At 39.3% G+C, this 19,628-nt stretch overlaps 2 non-coding genes across 2 annotated transcripts; both read right to left on the bottom strand.

Annotated features, from left to right (window-relative positions):
- Positions 1–3,275: 3,275 nt before the first annotated feature.
- LOC148553947 (small nucleolar RNA R71) lies at positions 3,276–3,384 on the bottom strand. The gene has a single exon (XR_015893918.1). It is a non-coding gene; the product is annotated as a small nucleolar RNA R71 (small nucleolar RNA).
- Positions 3,385–12,750: 9,366 nt separating this feature from the next.
- On the bottom strand, positions 12,751–12,859 carry LOC148553946 (small nucleolar RNA R71). Its single transcript, XR_015893917.1, has one exon. It is a non-coding gene; the product is annotated as a small nucleolar RNA R71 (small nucleolar RNA).
- Between the last annotated feature and the right edge of the window lie 6,769 nt (positions 12,860–19,628).

Genomic DNA, 19,628 nt, shown 5'->3' with positions numbered 1-19,628 from the left:
CTCCAGAAAAGCTCTTCCGAGTGCAAGGAGGTCAGATCCAGACAGCATCTGCAGTGCTTTCTCTGTCTTTGAATCAGACTTCTACTCCAACTCCTCAATTTCAGCCAGAAATTACCTGAAATTGTACAAAAATACAAAAACTCATAGTAGAATCCAAAAATGTGAATTTAACACTAAAACCTATAAAAACTTAATAAAAACTAAACAAAACATACTAAAAGTTATATGAAAATGATGCCAAAAAGCGTATAAAATATCTGCTTATCAAGTAGCAAAAGGGATTGAGATGACTCTTGATTCTTGGAAGGGTCTTGTGAATTTTTCAGTAGCAACCATGGATAATTTTAAGATAGTCATCGGACTCAATTTGTAAAAGAAGAAAAATATATTACCTATGTCATACTACAATATAGTATGCATTACAGAGAAAGGATCTCCATGCATGGTTTCTATAGTTTTAAAAGTTGGACAACCCCCGATGCTCTTCGCTATGCAACTCAAGAAAGTCTTCAAGAAGGAGAAGATGATATTTGGCTCTATTACAAGAGGAGTCAACATCCAAAAAATAAAATGTCCCCACAAAATCAAGAAAGTGCTTGAAGAAAATAAAGATGTGATGCCTTCTGAGTTGTCAAAGTAACTACCACCTAGGAGAAAAAAGTGAATCATAAGATTGAATTAGAGTTAAGAGCAAAGCTTCTTGCCTCAGCACCATACAAGATGATGATGCGTGAGCATCTTGTCTATCTTTTCCTAGTGAATTTGCATCTAAATTGTTGAATTTAATTAAGAATTAATTATATTTTAGCCACTATGGATGCTATTTTGAGTTTTGTACAATACTGTTTATTTTAGGTAGCATTTGGCGGAATTTGATGGAGTTTCTGCAGAAAAAGAGAAGAAGCCAAGGAGATGACCAGCGAATACCGACGCGGATGCATGGCTCACGTGACCGCGCGGAATGGAGGAAATCACAATGACGCGATCGCGTGCCTGACGCGAACGCGTGAACTGGAATCTGCACAAATGACGCGAACGCGTGGACGACGCGGACGCGTCACATGCGCCACGTGCAGAAAATGCAGAAAAACGCTGGGGGCGATTTCTGGGCTGTTTTAACTCAATTTTCAACCCAGAAAACACAGATTAAAAGCTGCAGAATGGATAGAACAAGTGGTCCCCACCCATCAACTGAAGATCTGTTAATTAATTCAAATTTAAATTCAAATCTTAAATTAGGAAAATATATTATTTTAAGTTTTATTTTAAATATTAGATTTTAAATTTATTAGGATTAGTTATAAAAAGAGATCTGATGCCATCAGATTGAAACACTGTACATTTTTACCTGAATCCTTATTTTCTCTTTTCCATGAGCAACTAAACCTCTACTGTTAAGGTTAGGAGCTGTGTCTATTTCTATGGATTAATTTTATTACTTTTACTATTTTAATTTATGTGTGGATTTATAATTTAAGAATTGTTTTCGCTCTTTATTTTATGAATTTGGGTGGAACAGAAGTATGACTCTCTTTCTATTTGAGTTCTTGTAAAACTTGGAAAAGCTCTTTACCTAAACAACAGCTTGAAAACTATTTCTCCTAAATTTTAATTATCTGAATTTAATAGGATACGTGACATATAATCCTTTTACCTCTTGGATAATTAGAGTTTTTGTGGCATATAAACTAGAAATTGATTATCACCCTCTAATTGGAATTAATTGACTAAGGAATTGGTAGTTAATGAATTTTAGGGGAGACTAGGAAGGTCTAAGGAATTAGGGTCTAGTCACATACAGTTTGCCATAAATTAAATCCTGCATAATTAAATTAGTTAGTAAGAAAAGTTAATCCGGAAAAATAGATAACTCTGAAACCTTAACTATCTTCTCCATATATTATTCCCATCTTAATTACTTGCCTTTCTTCAATATTTTTGATATTGTTTAATGTCTTTTATATTGCATCTCAACACCAATTTTCTGTCTGTTTAACTAATCCTATCAAACGCTATTGTTGCTTAATCCATCAATCCTCGTGGGATCGACCCTTACTCACGTAAGGTATTACTTGGTACGACCCGGTGCACTTGCCGGTTAGTAAGTTTGTGGTTATAAATCACCGCATCAAATTTTTTGCGCCATTGCCAGGAATTGACTGTGATTAACAACTATTCGTTGTTTGATTGTTTATATTAGATATTTTTTCTTTATATTTTATTATTATTATTATTTTTTCTGTTGCATTTTTTTTACGTTATTTTTTCTTTTTTCGTTTTTTTTACGTTAAGTCTTTTTTATTTTTTTCTTTTCATTTTCGTTTACGTTATTTTTTTTTCTCTTTTTTCCTTTTCGTTTACAATTCCCCCCCCCCTTCCAGTTTCGTTATTTCTTTTTTTTTTATTTTATTTTCTTTTTATTTCCATCTTCCTTTATTTTCGTTTTTCGTTTCTTTCCATTTTTTTATATTCTATTCGTTTTATTTTATCTCTAATAAATAAATAATAATTTTAGATTTAATATTTTTCTTTAATTCTTGAAATTAAGTTTGGTGTTACCCAATTAATTTTATTTTGATTTTTCTGTTTATTTTTTCTTTTAAATTTTCGAATTTTTTTATTATTATTTATTTATTTAGTATTTTTATTTTATTATTTTACACAAGTTACCTCACAGGGACTTCTCTGCACTCTGACGTAGAGAGTTCCAATTTTTTTTTCTTGTTTTCTGTTTGTGTATGCGCAGGAATAGAGACAAAGAATATCTCTTAGACTTTGATCCTGAACCTGAAAGAACTTTCAGGCGACGTTTACAACAAGTAAGACTTTGCAAGGCTGCAGAATCCACTATGGCAAATAATAATGCTAATGCCAATGTGGTAAATCCGAACGGGGATGATCAACAAAAGAGATTGCTTGGCTCTTATTCTGCCCCTACTGCGGATCTCTATGGAAAAAGCATTGTGGTGCCTCCTATAACTGCAAACAACTTTGAGTTGAAACCACAATTGGTCACCCTGGTGCAACAAAACTGCCAGTATCATGGACTTCCTCATGAAGATCCAAATCAATTTATTTCTGATTTTCTGCAGATATGTGATACTGTGAAGACAAATGGAGTAAACCCAGAGGTGTACAAACTCATGCTTTTCCCATTTGCTATGAGGGATAAAGCAAAGCTATGGCTAGATTCCCAACCAAAGGAGAGTCTGAATACGTGGAAAAAGGTAGTTACAGAGTTTCTCACTAAATTCTTCCCACCAAAGAAGCTGACTAAGCTCAGGTTGGAGGTTCAGACCTTCAAGCAGAAGGAGGGTGAAACTCTTTATGAAGCTTGGGAGAGATACAAGCTACTGACTAGGCAATGCCCTCCAGACATGTTCTCCAAGTGGACCCAACTGGATATCTTTTATGAAAGCTTAGGAGAGATGTCAAAGATGAGCCTAGACACTTCTGCAGCCGGTTCATTGCACAAAAAGAAGACACCAGAGGAGACTATTGAGCTGATTGAATTGGTTGCAAGCAACCAATATCTGTACTCATCTAACAGGAATCCTGTGAACTCTGAGACCTCTCAGAAGAGAGGCGTGTTAGAAGTAGAAGCTGTTAATGCTCTTCTTGCTCAGAACAAGCTTATGTCTCAGCAGATAAATCTACTTACTCAACAGATGGGTGGCATGCAAGTCTCAGCAATCAACACTCAAAATCCACCCCCAAGAGACCTCCTATGACATGACAGGTAACTTTATGCAAAATGATAATTATGATTATGCTCAACCTTCTTCTGAATAGGTGAATTACATGGGGAGTGGTCCTAGAAATCCCAACAATGATCCATATTCTAAGACATACAATCAGAGATGGAGGAATCACCCAAATTTTGGGTGGAGAGATCAACCTTAGAGACCTCAGAACTTCAACAATAGTTTTCAGGGTAGTTTTTAACAGAACAACTATAATAACCGCCAATTTCAGTCTCAGCAACAACAACCACCTCAGCAGACAAATTCTAAATCCCAAGAAGATTCTAAATGGGAGATGATGATGAGTTTCATGCAAGAAACCAAAGCCTCTATTAGAAACTTGGAGGTGCAAATGGGTCAAATGAGCAAGCAATTACCTGAAAGGTCTCCAAATACATTCCCTGGTGATACAGTGGTGAACCCAAGAGAAGATTGCAAGGCCATTCAATTGAGAAGTGGTAAGGTAGCTGGTTCTGAGACTAAGGTCAATGAAGATCTAGTTGAAAAAGAAGCTCCAGAGGAGAAGAAGGAAGAAGCAGAGCACGCCTCTCCTAAACATGCAGACAACCCATTTCCTGACTCTCTTGACACTTATCCCACCTTGCCAAAGGCCCCTGAATACAAGCCAAAAATGCTATATCCTCAGAGGCTTCAGAAGGCGTCCAAAGAAAAGTAATTCTCTAAATTTTTAGATGTCTTCAAGAAGCTGCAGATCAACATCCCTTTTGCAAAGGCTCTGGAGCAAATGCCTCTCTATGCTAAATTTATAAAAGAGCTGTTGACACACAAGAGGAATTGGAAGGAGCAAGAAACCGTGGTGTTAACCAAGGAATGCAATGCTATTATTCAACACACCCTTCCTGAGAAGATGCCAGACCCAGGGAGCTTTGTCATTCCTTGAACCATTGGAGAAGTCGGCATTCAGAGAGCTTTATGTGATCTTGGAGCTAGCATTAACCTCATGCCACTTTCAGTGATGAAAAAGCTTCAAATTGAGGAGGTAAAACCCACTCGTATTTCTCTTCAACTTGCTGATCTTTCTATCAAATTACCTGTGGGTGTTGTTGAAGATTTACTTGTGAAAGTAGGACCATTTATGTTTCCTGTTGATTTTGTTATATTAGACATGGAAGAGGAGGTAAAACCCTCTATTATACTTGGTAGACCCTTTTTAGCTACAGGTAGAGCTCTGATTGATGTACAAAAGAGTGAATTAACCCTGAGGGTCAATGAAGAACAGGTGGTCCTAAATGTCTTTGAAGCCCTCAAACACCCCAATGATTCTGAGGGAGTGTATGAAAATAGATGTTATTGAACCACTTGTTCAAGAAGTACTGGAAACTGAGGTACTTGATGATGTTCTAGATCCTATTTCTGAGTGTGAATTAGTTGAAGTTGATGATTCACCACCCCAAAAGGAGCTGATGAACACGCCAATTAAGGAGGAGGAAGCCCCCAAGCTTGAGATCAAACCCTTACCACCTTCTCTGAAATATGTGTTTTTGGGTGAAAATGATTCATATCCAGTGATTATTAGTTCTTCTCTGAAGCCTGAAGAAGAGGAGGCGCTTATTTCAGTGCTCAGGAGCCATAAAACAGCTCTTGGGTGGACCATTAGTGACTTGAAGAGGATTAGTCCAACCAGGTGTATGCACAAGATCCTTCTTGAAGATGATGCTAAACCAGTTGTACAACCACAAAGGAGACTCAATCCAACTATGAAAGAGGTTGTCCAAAAAGAGGTAATGAAATTATGGGAAGCAGGTATTATTTACCCTATTTCTGATAGCCCTTGGGTAAGTCCTGTACAGGTAGTTCCCAAGAAAGGAGGGATGACAGTGATCAAGAATGAAAAGAATGAGCTTATTCCTACAAGAACAGTCACAGGATGGAGAATGTGCATAGATTACAGGAGGCTCAACACTGCTACAAGGAAGGATCATTTTCCCCTCCCCTTCATTGATCAGATGCTTGAGAGGTTAGCTGGTCATGCTTTTTATTGTTTTCTAGATGGATATTCTGGATATAATCAAATTGCAGTGGACCCTCAAGATCAAGAGAAGACAGCATTCACATGCCCCTTTGGAGTATTTGCCTACAGGAGAATGCCATTTGGACTTTGTAATGCTCCAGCAACTTTTCAGAGGTGTATGCTTTCAATTTTTTCTGATATGGTTGAAAAGTTTATTGAGATATTTATGGATAACTTTTCTGTTTTTGGTAATTCTTTTGAATCCTGCCTTAAACATTTATCTCTTGTCTTGAAACGGTGTCAAGAATTAAACCTTGTTTTAAATTGGAAAAAATGCCATTTTATGGTCACCGAAGGCTTTGTTCTTGGGCACCGGATTTCAAGTAAGGGAATTGAGGTTGACAGAGGAAAGGTGGAGGTAATTGAAAAATTACCACCACCAACTAATGTTAAGGCAATTAGGAGTTTCTTGGGTCATGTAGGATTTTATAGAAGATTTATAAAGGATTTTTCTAAAATTGCTAAACCATTGAGCAACCTGTTGGTTGTTGATGTTCCTTTTGTCTTTGATTCTGATTGTCTGCATGCTTTCGAAACTCTGAAGGCAAACCTTACCTCTGCTCCCATTATAGCTCCCCCTGACTGGAATTTACCATTTGAATTAATGTGTGATGATAGTGATTTTGCTATAGGAGCTGTTTTAGGACAGAGGAATGGTAAGGTTGTACATGTCATTTATTATGCCAGTCGTGTGTTAAATGATGCTCAAAAGAATTACACAACTACAGAAAAAGAATTATTAGCTGTTGTGTATGCGGTTGATAAGTTTAGGTCCTATTTACTTGGTTCTAAGGTTATTGTTTATACTGACCATGCTGCCTTGAAGTACCTTCTAACCAAACAGGATTCTAAACCAAGATTAATCAGATGGGTGTTGCTCCTTCAGGAGTTTGATATTGAAATAAAAGACAGGAAAGGGTCAGAAAATCAAGTAGCTGACCATCTCTCCAGAATTGAGCCTGAAGCAGGAATGCAACCACCCACAGCTATAACTGAAACATTTCCAGATGAGCAATTGTTCCTCATTCAGCAGGCTCCATGGTTTGCAGACATTACAAATTATAAGGCCATGAATTTTATCCCAAGAGAGTACAGTAGGCAACAAGTGAAGAAGCTATTGACTGATGCAAAGTACTACATTTGGGAGGAACCATACCTTTTTAAAAGGTGTTCGGATGGAATTATCTGGAGGTGTGTCCCAGATGAAGAAAAACAGCAGATTCTCTGGCACTGTCATGGTTCTGAGTATGGAGGCCACTTTGGTGGTGAGAGGACAGCTACAAAAGTCCTTCAGAGCGGGTTTTACTGGCCGACTCTCTTCAGGGACTCAAGAGCTTTCGTAAAGCACTGTGGCAGATGTGAAAAAGCTGCAAATCTCCCTGCTAACCATGAAATGCCACAGCAGAGACTTCTTGAGGTTGAGTTGTTTGATGTGTGGGGTATTGATTTCATGGTACCTTTCCTACCCTCACATTCAAACAACTATATTCTAGTGACAGTCGACTATGTGTCTAAATGGGTGGAAGTTGTAGCTCTACCCACCAATGATGCCAAGGTGGTAATGAGCTTTCTTCAAAGATACATCTTTAGCCGGTTTGGTGTCCCAAGGACACTCATTAGTGATGGAGGAAGCCACTTCTGTAACAGACAGTTGGACTCTCTTCTACATAGATATGGAGTCCGTCATAAGGTGGCAACCCCCTATCACCCTCAGACAAGTGGACAGGTTGAAGTTTTCAACAGGGAGCTTAAGAGGATTCTGGAGAAGACCGTCAGTGTTTCAAGAAAGGACTGGTCTAGGAAGCTTGATGATGCTCTCTGGGCATACCGGACAGCATACAAGACTCCAATTGGCATGTCCCCATATTAGTTGGTCTATGGCAAAGCCTGTCACTTGCCAGTGGAGCTGGAGCACAAGGCTTATTGGGCAATCAGGTACCTGAATCTTGATTCAGAGGCTGCAGGAATTAAGCGGATGCTTCAGTTGAATGAGCTTGATGAATTCAGATATTCAGCCTATGAGAATGCCAAGCTCTATAAGGAGAGAACCAAGCTACTGCATGATAAGAAGATTGCCATCAGAGTCTTTGAGCCAGGACAAAGAGTGCTTCTGTATAATTCAAGGCTCAAATTCTTTCCCGGGAAGCTGAAATCCCGGTGGTCAGGACCGTTTTTGGTTACCAGAGCCTCGCCATATGGTCATGTGGAAATACAGGAAGAAAATTCTGACAGGAAATTTACAGTGAATGGCCAGAGGTTGAAGCACTATCTTGGAGGCGAGATTGACCGCTAGAAGTCCACTCATCTGCTGAACTAGCAGAACTGACCGTCAAGCTAGTGACGTAAAAGAAGCGCTTGTCGGGAGGCAACCCGATAATTTCGTATCCTTCGCCATTTTTCGTAGTAGGTTTTCTTAGTTATTTTGTTTTTATTGACTTCTTACTAATTCTCTGATCATGCAGCTATGTTCTTCCAGGAACCGACCACCTCAAGCTAAAAAAAAAAAAAATTGCTACGCGACGCGACCGCATCAGCAACGCGTCCGCGTCGCAAGGGGAGAAGAGAAAAAATAAAAACGAACAGAGAGTCACGCTGGAGCGTGGCTGGAAACGTGCCAATGGCACAATTCGTCCCACGCGACCGCGTCGCCGACACGTCCGCGTCGTATGGGCGTAATGGCCTCCCACGCGACCGCGTGCCCCACGCGGCCGCGTGCCCTGATTTTCGACGTAAAACGAGTGCACAACTGAAAGTTGTGCTAGAGTGGTGCTGGACTGGCGCTGGACGCGCAATTCCCTTCATGCGACCGCGTGCCCCACGCGGCCGCGTCGTACCCCATTAACTGCCCACTCGCGCGATCGCATGCCCCATGCGATCGCGTCACCCCAATTTTGGCAATTATATCAATTTGAACAGAGAGTTGTGCTGGCGCGAGGCTGCACTCGCGCCAGAAGCACAAACTGGGTCACGCGACCGCCTGACCAACGCCATCGCGTCAATCCGTATAAGAGCAATACGCGCGACCGCGTGCCCCACGCGGCCGCGTCACTTGCGCCGCCCAGTTTTCTTTCTCTCTCTCTCTCTCCCAATCCTACTTCTCTCTTATTCTCTTATCCTTTTATTTTTTCTTTCATTTTAATATTTGTGTTTTCTATTTTCAGTTCTTCTTTGCTTGAGGACAAGCAAACCCTTAAGTTTGGTGTTGACGCTACGCTTACAGGTTTTCTAGTACAAAAGGGAGGCGAATCATCTTCGCGAAGGAGCACAACCTGAAGAATAAAGCGACCGCTAGGATAATTAAGGTGGTTGAGTTCCTTTCATTTTTTATTCCTCCCCTCTTTTTCTATGTTATGTTCCGGTTTCCTGTTATTTTGCTTTCTTTGTTGCATGATCCTTTATTAGTTAGAATCCTAGGACTAGTTTAGTTTTTCTATTGCTTTAATTCTGAAAAGATGTCTCATGTATTACTCACTGAGCTTAAATAAAAAAAAATTATAGGAGTGATATATTGCATGAGAAAGTGGGTCTATATTGAATAATAGTCTTATTTACTTAAATGTGGTGGTATTTTCTGTGATTCTGAATGCATGACATGAACAGTGCATATTTTTTGATAGTGAAGTTTATGAATGTTAAAATTGTTGGCTCTTGAAAGAATGATGACAAAGAGAAATGTTATTGATAATCTGAAAAATCATAAAATTGATTCTTGAAGCAAAAAAAAAACAGTGAAAAACACAAAGCTTGCGAAAAAAAAATATTATTAATAAAAAAAAAAGAAGCAAGCAGAAAAAGCCAATAACCCTTTAACTTAAAAGGCAAAGGGTAAAAAGGATCCAAGACTTTGAGCATTAATGGATAGGAGGGCCCAAGAGAATAAAATCCTGGCCTAAGCGGCTAAATCAAGCTGTCCCTAACCATGTGCTTGTGGCGTGAAGGTGTCAAGTGAAAAGCTTGAGACTGAGCGGTTAAAGTCGTGATCCAAAGCAAAAAGAGTGTGCTTAAGAGCTCTGGGCACCTCTAACTGGGGACTCTAGCAAAGCTGAGTCACAATCTGAAAAGGTTCACTCAGTTATGTGTCTGTGGTATTTATGTATCCGGTGGTAATACTAGAAAACAAAATGCTTAGTGTCACAGCCAAGACTCATAAAGTAGTTGTGTTCAAGAATCAACATACTGAACTAGGAGAGTCAATAACACTATCTGAATTCTGAGTTCATATGGATGCCAATCATTCTGAACTTCAAAGGATAAAGTGAGATGCCAAAACTGTTCAGGATTGCAGTTGTAAACCCCACTATAAGAGAAGACATGGGCTTAATCGAACTCTCATTCTCATGCAAATTCACATCCTAAGCTTATATTAGTTTTGGTTGCTTGAGGACAAGCAACAGTTTAAGTTTGGTGTTGTGATGCGTGAACATTTTGTCTATCTTTTCCTAGTGAATTTGCATCTAAATTGTTGAATTTAATTAAGAATTAATTATATTTTAGCCACTATGGATGCTATTTTGAGTTTTGTACAATACTGTTTATTTTAGGTAGCATTTGGCGGAATTTGATGGAGTTTCTGCAGAGAAAGAGAAGAAGCCAAGGAGATGACCAGCGAATACCGACGCGGACGCATGGCTCACGCGACCGCGCGGAATGTAGGAAATCACAATGACGCGATCGCGTGCCTGACGCGAACGCGTGAACTGGAATCTGCACAAATGACGCGAAGGCGTGGACGACGCGGACGCGTCACATGCGCCACGTGCAGAAAATGCAGAAAAACGCTGGGGGCGATTTCTTGGCTGTTTTAACTCAATTTTCAACCCAAAAAACACGTATTAGAAGCTGCACAATGGACAGAACAAGTGGTCCCCACCCATCAACTGAACATCTGTTAATTAATTCAAATTTAAATTCAAATCTTAAATTAGGAAAAGATATTATTTTAAGTTTAATTTTAAATATTAGATTTTAAATTTATTAGGATTAGTTATAAAAAGGGATCTAATGCCATCAGATTGAAACACTGTACATTTTTACCTGAATCCTTATTTTCTCTTTTCCATGAGCAACTAAACCTCCACTGTTAAGGTTAGGAGCTCTGTCTATTTCTATGGATTAATTTTATTGCTTTTACTATTTTAATTTATGTGTGGATTTATAATTTAAGAATTGTTTTTGCTCTTTATTTTATGAATTTGGGTGGAACGGAAGTATGACCCTCTTTCTATTTGAGTTCTTGTAAAACTTGGAAAAGCTCTTTACCTGAACAACAGCTTGAAAACTATTTCTCCTAAATTTTAATTATCTGAATTTAATAGGATACATGACATATAATCATTTTACCTCTTGGATAATTAGAGTTTTTGTGGCATATAAACTAGAAATTGATTATCACCCTCTAATTGGAATTAATTGACCAAGGAATTGGCAGTTATGAATTTTAGGGGAGACTAGGAAGGTCTAAGGAATTAGGGTCTAGTCACATACAGTTTGCCAGAAATTAAATCCTGCATAATTAAATTAGTTAGTAAGAAAAGTTAATCCGGAAAAATAGATAACTCTGAAACCTTAACTATCTTCTCCATATATTATTCCCATCTTAATTACTTGCCTTTCTTCAATATTTTTGATATTGTTTAATGTCTTTTATATTGCATCTCAACACTAATTTTCTGTCTGTCTAACTAATCCTATCAAACGCTATTGTTTCTTAATCTATCAATTCTCGTGGGATCGACCCTTACTCACGTAAGGTATTACTTGGTACAAGCCGGTGCACTTGTCGGTTAGTAAGTTTGTGGTTATAAATCACCGCATCAAGTTTTTGGCGCTGTTGTCGGGATTTGACTATGATTACCAACTATTCGTTGTTTGATTGTTTTGATTAGATATTTTTTCTTTATATTTTATTATTATTATTATTTTTTCTGTTGCATTTTTTTTACGTTATTTTTTCTTTTTTCATTTTTTTTACGTTAAGTCTTTTTTATTTTTTTCTTTTCATTTTCGTTTACGTTATTTTTTTTCTCTTTTTTCCTTTTCGTTTACAATTCCCCCCTCCAGTTTCGTTATTTCTTTTTTTTTTTTTATTTTATTTTCTTTTTATTTCCATCTTCCTTTATTTTCGTTTTCGTTTCTTCCCATTTTTTATATTCTATTAGTTTTATTTTATCTCTAAAATATATATATATGATAAATAAATAAATAAATAATAATTTTAGTATTAATATTTTTTTTAATTCCTGAAATTAAGTTTTGTGTTATCCAGTTAATTTTATTTTGATTTTTCTGTTTATTTTTTTTTTAAATTTTCGAATTTTTTTATTATTATTTATTTATTTAGTATTTTTATTTTATTATTTTACACAAGTTACTTCACAGGGACTTCTCTGCACTCTAACGTAGAGAGTTCCAATTTTTTTCCTTGTTTTTTGCTTGTGTATGCGCAGGAATAGAGACAAAAAATATCTCTTAGACTTTGATCCTGAACCTGAAAGAACTTTCAGGCGACGTTTACAACAAGTAAGACTTTGCAAGGCTGCAAAATCCACTATGACAAATAATAATGCTAATGCCAATGTGGTAAATCCGAACGGGGATGATCAACAGAGGAGAGTGCTTGCCTCTTATTCTGCCCCTACTGCGGATCTCTATGAAAAAAGCATTGTGGTGCCTCCTATAACTGCAAACAACTTTGAGTTGAAATCACAATTGGTCACCCTGGTGCAACAAAACTACCAGTATCATGGACTTCCTCATGAAGATCCAAATCAATTTATTTCTGATTTTCTGCAGATATGTGATACTGTGAAGACAAATGGAGTAAACCCAGAGGTGTACAAACTCATGCTTTTCCCATTTGCTCTGAGGGATAAAGCAAAGCTATGGCTAGATTCCCAACCAAAGGAGAGTCTGAATACGTGGGAAAAGGTAGTTACAGAGTTTCTCACTAAATTCTTCCCACCAAAGAAGCTGACTAAGCTCAGGTTGGAGGTTCAGACCTTCAAGCAGAAGGAGGGTGAAACTCTTTATGAAGCTTGGGAGAGATACAAGCTACTGACTAGGCAATGCCCTCCAGACATGTTCTCCAAGTGGACCCAACTGGATATCTTTTATGAAGGCTTAGGAGAGATGTCAAAGATGAGCCTAAACACTTCTGCAGGCGGTTCATTGCACAAAAAGAAGACACCAGAGGAGACTATTGAGCTGATTGAATTGGTTGCAAGCAACCAATATCCGTACTCATCTAACAGGAATCCTGTGAACTCTGAGACCTCTCAGAAGAGAGGCGTGTTAGAAGTAGAAGCTGTTAATGCTCTTCTTGCTCAGAACAAGCTTATGTCTCAGCAGATAAATCTACTTACTCAACAGATGGGTGGCATGCAAGTCTCAGCTATCAACACTCAAAATCCACCCCAAGAGACCTCCTATGACATGACAGGTAACTTTATGCAAAATGATAATTATGATTATGCTCAACCTTCTTCTGAACAGGTGAATTACATGGGGAGTGGTCCTAGAAATCCCAACAATGATCCATATTCTAAGACATACAATCAGGGATGGAGGAATCACCCAAATTTTGGGTGGAGAGATCAACCTCAGAACTTCAACAATAGTTCTCAGGGCAGTTTTCAACAGAACAACTATAATAACCGCCAATTTCAGTCTCAGCAACAACAACCACCTCGGCAGACAAATTCTAAATCCCAAGAAGATTCTAAATGGGAGATGATGATGAGTTTCATGCAAGAAACCAAAGCCTCTATTAGAAATTTGGAGGTGCAAATGGGTCAAATGAGCAAGCAATTACCTGAAAGGTCTCCAAATACATTCCCTGGTGATACAGTGGTGAACCCAAGAGAAGATTGCAAGGCCATTCAATTGAGAAGTGGTAAGGTAGCTGGTTCTGAGACTAAGGTCAATGAAGATCTAGTTGAAAAAGAAGCTCCAGAGGAGAAGAAGGAAGAAGCAGAGCACGCCTCTCCTAAACATGCAGACAACCCATTTCCTGACTCTCTTGACACTTATCCCACCTTGCCAAAGGCCCCTGAATACAAGCCAAAAATGCTATATCCTCAGAGGCTTCAGAAGGCGTCCAAAGAAAAGTAATTCTCTAAATTTTTAGATGTCTTCAAGAAGCTGCAGATCAACATCCCTTTTGCAGAGGCTCTGGAGCAAATGCCTCTCTATGCTAAATTTATGAAAGAGCTGTTGACACACAAGAGGAATTGGAAGGAGCAAGAAACCGTGGTGTTAACCAAGGAATGCAGTGCTATTATTCAACACACCCTTCCTGAGAAGATGCCAGACCCAGGGAGCTTTGTCATTCCTTGAACCATTGGAGAAGTTGGCATTCAGAGAGCTTTATGTGATCTTAGAGCTAGCATTAACCTCATGCCACTTTCAGTGATGAAAAAGCTTCAAATTGAGGAGGTAAAACCCACTCGTATTTCTCTTCAACTTGCTGATCTTTCTATCAAATTACCTGTGGGTGTTGTTGAAGATTTACTTGTGAAAGTAGGACCATTTATTTTTCCTGTTGATTTTGTTATATTAGACATGGAAGAGGAGGTAAAACCCTCTATTATACTTGGTAGACCCTTTTTAGCTACAGGTAGAGCTCTGATTGATGTACAAAAGGGTGAATTAACCCTGAGGGTCAATGAAGAACAGGTGGTCCTAAATGTCTTTGAAGCCCTCAAACACCCCCAATGATTCTGAGGGGTGTATGAAAATAGATGTTATTGAACCACTTGTTCAAGAAGTACTGGAAACTGAGGTACTTGATGATGTTCTAGATCCTATTTCTGAGTGTGAATTAGTTGAAGTTGATGATTCACCACCCCAAAAGGAGCTGATGAATACGCCAATTAAGGAGGAGGAAGCCCCCAAGCTTGAGCTCAAACCCTTACCACCTTCTCTGAAATATGTGTTTTTGGGTGAAAATGATTCATATCCAGTGATTATTAGCTCTTCTCTGAAGCCTGAAGAAGAGGAGGCACTTATTTCAGTGCTCAGGAGCCATAAAACAGCTATTGGGTAGACCATTAGTGACTTGAAGGGGATTAGTCCAACCAGGTGTATGCACAAGATCCTTCTTGAAGATGATGCTAAACCAGTTATGCAACCACAAAGGAGACTCAATCCAACTATGAAAGAGGTGGTCCAAAAAGTGGTAATGAAATTATGGGAAGCATGTATTATTTACCCTATTTCTGATAGCCCTTGGGTAAGTCCTGTACAGGTAGTTCCCAAGAAAGGAGGGATGACAGTGATCAAGAATGAAAAGAATGAGCTTATTCCTACAAGAACAGTCACAGGATGGAGAATGTGCATAGATTACAGGAGGCTCAACACTGCTACAAGGAAGGATCATTTTCCCCTCCCCTTCATTGATCAGATGCTTGAGAGGTTAGCTGGTCATGCTTTTTATTGTTTTCTACATGGATATTCTGGATATAATCAAATTGCAGTGACCCTCAAGATCAAGAGAAGACTGCATTCACATGCCCCTTTGGAGTATTTGCCTACAGGAGAATGCCATTTGGACTTTGTAATGCTCCAGCAACTTTTCAGAGGTGTATGCTTTCAATTTTTTCTGATATGGTTGAAAAGTTTATTGAGATATTTATGGATGACTTTTCTGTTTTTGGTAATTCTTTTGAATCCTGCCTTAAACATTTATCTCTTGTCTTGAAACGGTGTCAAGAATCAAACCTTGTTTTAAACTGGGAAAATGCCATTTTATGGTCACCGAAGGCATTGTTCTTGGACACCGGATTTCAAGTAAGGGAATTGAGGTTGACAGAGCAAAAGTGGAGGTAATTGAAAAATTACCACCACCAACTAATGTTAAGGCAATTAGGAGTTTCTTGGGTCATGTAGGATTTTATAGAAGATTTATAAAGGATTTTTCTAAAATTGCTAAACCATTGAGCAACCTGTTGGTTGTTGATGTTCCTTTTGTCTTTGATTCTGACTGTCTGCATGCTTTCGAAACTCTGAAGGCAAACCTTACCTCTGCTCCCATTATAGCTCCCCCTGACTGGAATTTACCATTTGAATTAATGTGTGATGCTAGTGATTTTGCTATAGGAGCTGTTTTAGGACAGAGGCATGGTAAGGTTGTACATGTCATTTATTATGCCAGTCGTGTGTTAAATGATACTCAAAAGAATTACACAACTACAGAAAAAGAATTATTAGCTGTTGTGTATGCGGTTGATAAGTTTAGGTCCTATTTACTTGGTTCTAAGGTTATTGTTTATACTGACCATGCTGCCTTGAAGTACCTTCTAACCAAACAGGATTCTAAACCAAGATTAATCAGATGGGTGTTGCTCCTTCAGGAGTTTGATATTGAAATAAAAGACAGGAAAGGGTCAGAAAATCAAGTAGCTGACCATCTCTCCAGAATTGAGCATAAAGCAGGAATGCAACCACCCACAGCTGTAACTGAGACATTTCCAGATGAGCAATTGTTCCTCATTCAGCAGGCTCCATGGTTTGCAGACATTGCAAATTATAAAGCCATGAATTTTATCCCAAGAGAGTACAGTAGGCAACAAGTGAAGAAGCTATTGATTGATGCAAAGTACTACATTTGGGAGGAACCATACCTTTTTAAAAGGTGTTCGGATGGAATTATCCGGAGGTGTGTCTCAAATGAAGAAAAACAGCAGATTCTCTGGCACTGTCATGGTTCTGAGTATGGAGGCCACTTTGGTGGTGAAATGATAGCTACAAAAGTCCTTCAGAGGGGGTTTTACTGGCCGACTCTCTTCAGGGACTCAAGAGCTTTCGTAAAGCACTGTGGCAGATGTGAAAAAGCTGCAAATCTCCCTGCTAACCATGAAATGCCACAACAGAGAATTGAGGTTGAGTTGTTTGATGTGTGGGGTATTGATTTCATGGGACCTTTCCCACCCTCACATTCAAACAACTATATTCTAGTGGCAGTGGATTATGTGTCCAAATGGGTGAAAGTTGTAGCTCTACCCACCAATGATGCCAAGGTGGTAATGAGCTTTCTTCAGAGATACATCTTTAGCCGGTTTGGTGTCCCAAGGACACTCATTAGTGATGGAGGAAGCCACTTCTGTAACAGACAGTTGGACTCTCTTCTACATAGATATGGAGTCCGTCATAAGGTGGCAACCCCCTATCACCCTCAGACAAGTGGACAGGTTGAAGTTTTCAACAGGGAGCTTAAGAGGATTCTGGAGAAGACCGTCAGTGTTTCAAGAAAGGACTGGTCTAGGAAGCTTGATGATGCTCTCTGGGCATACCGGATAGCATACAAGACTCCAATTGGCATGTCCCCATATCAGTTGGTCTATGGCAAAGCCTGTCACTTGCCAGTGGAGCTGGAGCACAAGGCTTATTGGGCAATCAGGTACCTGAATCTTGATTCAGAGGCTGCAGGAATTAAGCGGATGCTTCAGTTGAATGAGCTTGATGAATTCAGATATTCAGCCTATGAGAATGCCAAGCTCTATAAGGAGAGAACCAAGCTACTGCATGATAAGAAGATTGCCATCAGAGTCTTTGAGCCAGGACAAAGAGTGCTTCTGTATAATTCAAGGCTCAAATTCTTTCCCGGGAAGCTGAAATCCCGGTGGTCAGGACCGTTTGTGGTTACCAGAGCCTCGCCATATGGTCATGTGGAAATACAGGAAGAAAATTCTGACAGAAAATTTACAGTGAATGGCCAGAGGTTGAAGCACTATCTTGGAGGCGAGATTGACCGCCAGAGATCCACTCATCTGCTGAACTAGCAAAACTGACCATCAAGCTAGTGACGTAAAAGAAGCGCTTGTCGGGAGGCAACCCGATAATTTCGTATCCTTCGCCATTTTTCATAGTAGTTTTTCTTAGTTATTTTGTTTTTATTGAGTTCTTACTAATTCTCTGATCATACAGCTATGTTCTTCCAGGAACCGACCACCTCAAGCTAAAAAAAAAAAATTGCTACGCGACGCGACCGCATCAGCAACGCGTCCGCGTCGCAAGGGGAGAAGAGAAAAAATAAAAACAAACAGAGAGTCACGCTGGAGCGTGGCTGGAGACGTGCCAATGGCACAATTCATCCCACGCGACCGCGTCGCCGACACGTCCGCGTCGTATGGGCGTAATGGCCTCCCACGCGGCCGCGTGCCCTGATTTTCGACGTAAAACGAGTGCACAGCTGAAAGTTGTGCTAGAGTGGTGCTGAACTGGCGCTGGACGCGCAATTCCCTTCACGCGACCGCGTGCCCCACGCGGCCGCGTCGTACCCCATTAAATGCCCACTCGCGCGATCGCATGCCCCATGCGATCGCGTCACCCCAATTTCGGCAATTATATCAATTTGAACAGAGAGTTGTGCTGGCGCGAGGCTGCACTCGCGCCAGAAGCACAAACTGGGTCACGCGACCGCGTGACCGACGCGATCACGTCAATCCGTATAAGAGCAATATGCACGACCGCGTGCCCCACGCGGCCGCGTCGCTTGCGCCGCCCAGTTTTCTTTCTCTCTCTCTCTCCCAATCCTACTTCTCTCTTATTCTCTTATCCTTTTATTTTTTCTTTCATTTTAATATTTGTCTTTTCTATTTTCAGTTCTTCTTTGCTTGAGGACAAGCAAACCCTTAAGTTTGGTGTTGACGCTACGCTTACAGGTTTTCTAGTACAAAAGGGAGGCGAATCATCTTCGCGAAGGAGCACAACCTGAAGAATAAAGCGACCGCTAGGATAATTAAGGTGGTTGAGTTCCTTTCATTTTTTATTCCTCCCCTCTTTTTCTATGTTATGTTCCGGTTTCCTGTTATTTTGCTTTGTTTGTTGCATGATCCTTTATTAGTTAGAATCCTAGGACTAGTTTAGTTTTTCTATTGCTTTAATTCTGAAAAGATGTCTCATGTATTACTCACTGAGCTTAAATCAAAAAAAAAATTATAGGAGTGATATATTGCATGAGAAAGTGGGTCTATATTGAATAATAGTCTTATTTACTTAAATGTGGTGGTATTTTCTGTGATTCTGAATGCATGACATGAACAGTGCATATTTTTTGATAGTGAAGTTTATGAATGTTAAAATTGTTGGCTCTTGAAAGAATGATGACAAAGAGAAATGTTATTGATAATCTGAAAAATCATAAAATTGATTCTTGAAGCAAAAAAAAAAAAAACAGTGAAAAACACAAAGTTTGCGAAAAAAAAATATTATTAATAAAAAAAAAGAAGCAAGCAGAAAAAGCCAATAACCCTTTAACTTAAAAGGCAAAGGGTAAAAAGGATCCAAGACTTTGAGCATTAATGGATAGGAGGGCCCAAGAGAATAAAATCCTGGCCTAAGCGGCTAAATCAAGCTGTCCCTAACCATGTGCTTGTGGCGTGAAGGTGTCAAGTGAAAAGCTTGAGACTGAGCGGTTAAAGTCGTGATCCAAAGCAAAAAGAGTGTGCTTAAGAGCTTTGGGCACCTCTAACTGGGGACTCTAGCAAAGCTGAGTCACAATCTGAAAAGGTTCACTCAGTTATGTGTCTGTGGCATTTATGTATCCGGTGGTAATACTAGAAAACAAAATGCTTAGGGTCACAGCCAAGACTCATAAAGTAGCTGTGTTCAAGAATCAACATACTAAACTAGGAGAGTCAATAACACTATCTGAATTCTGAGTTCATATGGATGCCAATCATTCTGAACTTCAAAGGATAAAGTGAGATGCCAAAACTGTTCAGGATTGCAGTTGTAAATCCCACTATAAGAGAAGACATGGGCTTAATCGAACTCTCATTCTCATGCAAATTCACATCCTAAGCTTATATTAGTTTTGGTTGCTTGAGGACAAGCAACAGTTTAAGTTTGGTGTT

The sequence above is a fragment of the Arachis ipaensis genome, chromosome B7, assembly GCF_059453495.1.
Source record: "Arachis ipaensis isolate K30076 ecotype BB chromosome B7, ASM5945349v1, whole genome shotgun sequence".
Lineage (NCBI taxonomy): Eukaryota > Viridiplantae > Streptophyta > Magnoliopsida > Fabales > Fabaceae > Arachis > Arachis ipaensis.
Note: the sequence above shows the minus strand (reverse complement) of the source record. Positions and strands in the feature narration are given on the sequence as shown.